Here is a 6350-nt window from a genome sequence, read left to right as displayed (position 1 = left end):
ATCGAAACACACCTATAAAATATAAAAACATAATTAATTATCAAGTCATATTTTATTTGTATTCATTGTATGTTACATTTAATTCCTACTTCTATTTTTTTATATTATATATCTTATATCTTATTATTGTATCTATTATGCATTATATTTAATCTTTACTTCTAATTGTTTTATGTCTATAAATTATAGGCACAATTTCTATAAATTATAGACATTGACTACACCTTATGCCCGTTTCCATTAATGTAGATTAACTTTAATCTCGGTTTAATTTACTCTTCATTTTTTTCTAATCTTTAGAACTAGAAAAAGACGAAGATAAGTTGAATTGAGATTAAAATTAATCTATAATGGTAAAAACATTAATCGGGTTTAATCATATTCGTAATTAGAAATTAACCATTCCATTTTTCAAAGGAATATAATTATGAGATTGGTCAATTTTAGATGTTATGAACTATAGATGTTATGAAACTTGATTAAGTATGCCATGTAAACGTGATCATTAATTCCTATTCTTCCATTATCTTCAGGTCCTTACTTTATTGGGTTATACACAAATCAATATATACGAGTCTTAACACTGAAAGTGAACTTTCTAGCAGAGACACAAATCGACACAGTGACAAGAGTTCATTCTTGTCTTTGTTTCTTACTAATTTTTGAACAAGGATGACTCTTGTGTCAATTTGTGTTTCTTGCTGGAAATATTTTTAAAATATTGCTGCAATATTGCTGAAGGAATATTGCAAAAGGAAGTCTTCGCAATGTTTCTGCAACATGGCATTGAAATGTGCAACAATGTTACTACAAGTTTTTAATTTAAGAAATTGATTAGAAACAGATTACATGGTATACATATGAAATGCATTATACATAAATTCATGGTAATTATATACTATAATTACAATATAATATTTCATAATAATTGTGGTTTGTATATATTATATTAAACATTACATCGAAAAAAGGAAATCTTTTATGCATAGTAACTTAATGAGACCATAAAAATTCTAACGTCACATATTGGGTCCAATTCTTTTTAGTAATGACAAAAATCAGAATCAGACAATAAAACTATTAGAGTGTCATTACAAATTGAAGTGCGGAAATGCGAAAACGCGGAAGACAAAATTAACTAAACTTTACTAAATTTTCACGTTTCCGTGTTCTGTTCCGCCTGTTTTGATCTCTTAATATATATTACATGCAGTATAATTTGAGCGGAAAAGCGGAATGGGGAATTAGAAATTATTAATTTTTAACGATATTTATTGTTTGAAATGAATTTCATTAGTATATCACTACGTAGATTTAGTTTTAACGAAGTATTTATTAACTTCTGATAAGTTAATTAAATATTGTCAAACACAATTTTATATGATCATTAACACTTGCAAGCTTAGATTCATAAATATAACAACAGAGTGAACAAATGATTTATGATATATCAATATTATGACATCGTATTTTCAATATCTGTGGGATATGAATACTATGTCTAAACGTATATATCAAAATACATCGGAGCAAAAAATTAATTGTAAAAAATTTTCTCAACATTAACATCACATCCAATTTTTTTAATATAAGAGGTTCTTTTTGGTTTCTTTTGCACCAGCTCATCTTTCTTCCTCTTTTTTCTTGGAAAGAAAAGGAAGAAAGAACTGGTGCAAAAGTTCAGTTAAAAAGAACAGAACTTAATGACACAAATTAGAATCGCGTCGATAAAACTATTACTTTTGGACGATTTTTATCAAAATTGCAGATTTCTATTTGTATATCATTTTACTATGTAAATTGAAGCATTTATCAAATTCTCTTGAACTAAATCATTTAATATATTGTTTCCAATAATATTGTATTTAATTAGATTATAGAAAACTGACAAATGCTTTAATGAACATTAAAATAATGTGTTCATAAATTTCACAAATTTTGAAAGAATAATAGTTAACACTGATTTTTGTCATTACATCAAAAAAATTGGACCTCATATATAACGTTACATTGTTGATGGAAATTAAAAAATTTTTTTCTTTCTTCCTTATTGATATGCTGGCATATTGTCAGTCATAATGATCGTATTACACAGATATTGAAATCCAAATAACATAAGTTTCATATGTTCATTACATTTGTAAATTCCAGATTCGAAACGTAAATTATCGTTTAACGCATTATATTTCATTAGCTCGAGGTGTTGACAAATGCTTCATGTATATGTATATAATTAAAATATACCCATGAATTTCAAGAATATTTAACAAAAAAATTAATAATCTAATATTAATAGTTTTTACTGATCCTAATTTTTGTCATTAAGAAATTGGACCCCATATGTAACATTACATCATTAAAAGAAATTTTTTAATTATTTTTTGCTTTCGTATGTATGCTGATATATTATATTATATTTTCAGATACAATGTTCATATTACACAGATATTAAAATTAAAATGCTAGTATTCATATTTCTTACATTATTATCTTTTTGAATCATTACCTCTAAGTAAATGATCATTTAAGAGATTGCCTTAGATAATATATATTTATGTAATAGGAATCTGAGAGATGTTATAATTTATATAATAAAAACGATATGCTGATATTTCGTTAATTTTGATAAGAATCATGTAAAAATAATAATGCTGCCGAGTGGTTCCGATTTGTTTTCTTCACATCAAATATATTGGACCCCACATATACCATGGTATGTAACGTTACGAGGTTGAGAGAAATCTTCACACATATATTTTCTGTGGCATATTTTCTGTGAATTAACGGTCAATGTCGAATTGACATCGAATCTAATTGTAAGTATCATTTCTACCTGGGATGTTCGTATTACACAGATATTGTAATATCTACAAATACATAATATTCGTATTCACTATTTATTTCATTATATTTATGAATTTTAGATTCCAAATGTAAATAATCATTTAATTGCCTTCAATAATATGTACATAATTAGATTATGAAGAGCTAACATGCAAATGCTTTAATGTATACAAATATGAAAACCATATAATACAAGTTAAATTTCACAAATTTTGATGAAAATAATCCGAAGGTGATAATTTTCTGAGTCTGGTTCACATTATTGTTATTATATCAAAAAAATTGACCCTATATATGTTATGTGAAAAATTTTTTAATTAATCTCCTGCTTCTATATTTGAGAGGTATTTACTTATAGATATATTGTTCTTATTACAGATAAAACTAAAATACTATAATATATGTTAACATGTTAATTATTTTATTATATTTGCGATTCGGAGTTCCAAGCATAAATGATCATCCAATTGTTCTTCAGTTTAATTATTTAATGAAAAAAAGAATTTAATGAGAACTTAAAATATTTTTTAAATTTATATATTATAATAAAAATGATATATCAACTTTGATAAAAATCATCTAAAATAACAGTTTTAATTGCTCATGATGATTTTAGTTATTATATAAAAAAATTTAAATACGCCTAAATATATACATATAAAATACCTTATAAATACGGAAACAAAAGTAAAATCTATTTCATCAACAATGTATGTATGTACTGACGGGTTTATTTTCTATGATGTAATAACAAAAATTAGAATCAGCTAATAAATGTACTTACTTTCAGATGATTTTTGTGATGATGAAAATTAGTGAATTTCGTTTATATATCACTTTTACTATGTAAATTAAAGCATTGACTAATTTCTCGTAAGAAAACTTAATATTATTGGAAAACAATGTTTTAAATGAATTATTTACACTTACGAAACTTAGATTTGCAAATATAATAGCAAATATAATATAATAGCAGGTATATGTAGATATTTTTTTATGTAGGTATTTTTATGATATTTTAATTTCAATATTTAACATTAACAATATGTATGATAATATACGTTAGAATAATATATAATAAAAATATATAATAAATATATAATATAATAAATATATAAGAAATTCGGAAAAGATATTCTTTTAAAAAATTTCCTTGATAATGTAACGTCACATATGAGATTCAATTTCTTTGAAGTAATGACAAAAATCAGAATCAAGTTAATAATATTATTATCTTTACAATGATATCTATCAAAATTGTGAATTTTGATGTATCCTTTTTACTATGTAAATTGAAATACTTCTTATAAATCAATTATTTTCGAGAATGTTTTATATGATCATTTACTAAATTTAGATCATTTATTAAGCTTAGAAGCTTGAAGAGAGACTCACAAATATAATAATAGGGTGAACAAATGAACATTATGTCATTTTTATATATATATATATCTAATCATACATATCAAAACATCACTTATGTGAGAGAGAAAATAATTAAAAAAAGATTTTCTCTACAATGTAAAGACACATTCGGATCCAATTTCTTTGATGAATTGAAAAATCAGTACCAGCCAGTAAAACTATTATTTTTAGAGAACTTTTATCAAAACTGAGAGTTTTGTTAGTACCATTTTCACTAAATTAAATGATAAATATTATAAATTATTAATTGACGTATTTACTAACTTCTTATAACTCAATTAAATATTATTGAAATCAACGTTTTTACGATTATGTACACTTGTCAGTTTGAAATCATAAATATATAATAACAGAGTAAACAAACGAAAAATATGGTGCATTTTCGATATCTATGGAGTATTACGTCTAAACATACATATCCAAATACATCATTTATATGAGAGCGAGAAATTAATTAAAAAATTTTCTCAACAATGTAACGATATATATCGGGTCCATTATCTTAGATGTAATAATAAAAATCAGAACCTGTCAATAAAATTACTATTTCTAGATAGTTTTTTAATGAAAATTAGTAGATTTCACGTGCATATAATTTTTACTATAAACACTGAAGAATTTGTTTATTTCTCGTAAGCTAATTGAATATTATCGAAAGCAACGTTTTAAATAATTATTTACACTTGGAAGTTTAGTTTATACAAATATACAAATATAATGAAATAATGGGCACAGGTATTTTAATTTTACAATATCTATTTAATATCAATAATATGTTAGATAATATATGTCAGAAAATGTATAATAGATAAGAAAAAGGATAATTCTTTAAAATATTTTTTCGATAATGTAACGTAACATACGAGATCTAACTTCTTTAATGTAATGACAAAAATCAGAACTAATAAAACTGACATTACGATAATATTTACGATTATATAATTACATTCGTGTTATAAAATTATACATCAATAAAATTCACAATTTTGTTAAATATTATCGTAATGCCAATAGTTTTACCGAGCCAGTTCTGATTTTTGTCATTAAATCAAAAAAATTAGATGTATGTTACGTTATATTGTCAAAAAAATATTTTCAAGGAATATCATTTTTTTCTTATTTATTACATTCTGACGTACATTATCTCACATATTATTGATCGTGTATATATTGAAATTAAAATACCTGTGCCCACTATTTCATCATATTTATGAAACTATACTTCCAAGTGTAAATATCGTTTAAAACGTTACTTTCGATTATATTCAATTGACTTACGAGAAGTAGACACCGATGTGAACCTGGCGCTCAACTTTATCAAAAATAAAAATTAATACTGCAGGCCGTTTGTACTTCGTTTGTACTTGTTTGTACCGATCATTATTTCGTTTGTACCTCAAACAGTAAACTAAAAGTGAAAAATAAAAAATGGCCAGCGTGCAACTTTAAGATTTTTTAATTTCATTTATGCCATTCGAAAGAGAATCGTTTGTACCCGTTTGTACCTCTCTTACTTTCATTTGTATCTCAAAGGGTTCGGAGATACAGCGATTTCAAAATTTCATAAATGCGTCAAGAGGGTAAGTCATTTTTAAAGATATCGAAATGGGACCAATGGCATTCGAAAGAGAATCGTTTGTACTCATTTGTACCTTTCTTACTTTCGTTTGTACCTCAAAGATTGTACCTCGAATGCCGTTGGTTCCATATCTTTAATTTTGGTTTCGATATCTTTAAAATTGGCTAAGTTTGCTATAGAAGTTGCGCAAAAATTGAAACGTGCAGTATATCCGAACCCTTTGAGGTACAAACGAAAGTAAGAGAGGTATAAACGAGTACAAACGATTTTCTTTTGAATGCCGTTGATTCCATTTCGATATCTTTAAAATTGGCTAAGTTTGCTATATAGAGATTGCGCAAAAGCTGAAACGCGCTGTATCTCCGAACTCTTTGAGGTACAAACGAAGTACAAACGACCTGCAGTATTAATTTTTATTTTTGATAAAGTTGAACACCAGGTTCACATCGATGAAGTAGACGCATGCTTCAATGTACGTAATAAAAATTATATGCACATAAAA

The sequence above is a fragment of the Atta cephalotes genome, assembly GCF_000143395.1.
Source record: "Atta cephalotes unplaced genomic scaffold scaffold00037, whole genome shotgun sequence".
NCBI classification, from domain to species: Eukaryota; Metazoa; Arthropoda; class Insecta; order Hymenoptera; family Formicidae; genus Atta; species Atta cephalotes.
This window is presented reverse-complemented; position numbering follows the sequence as displayed.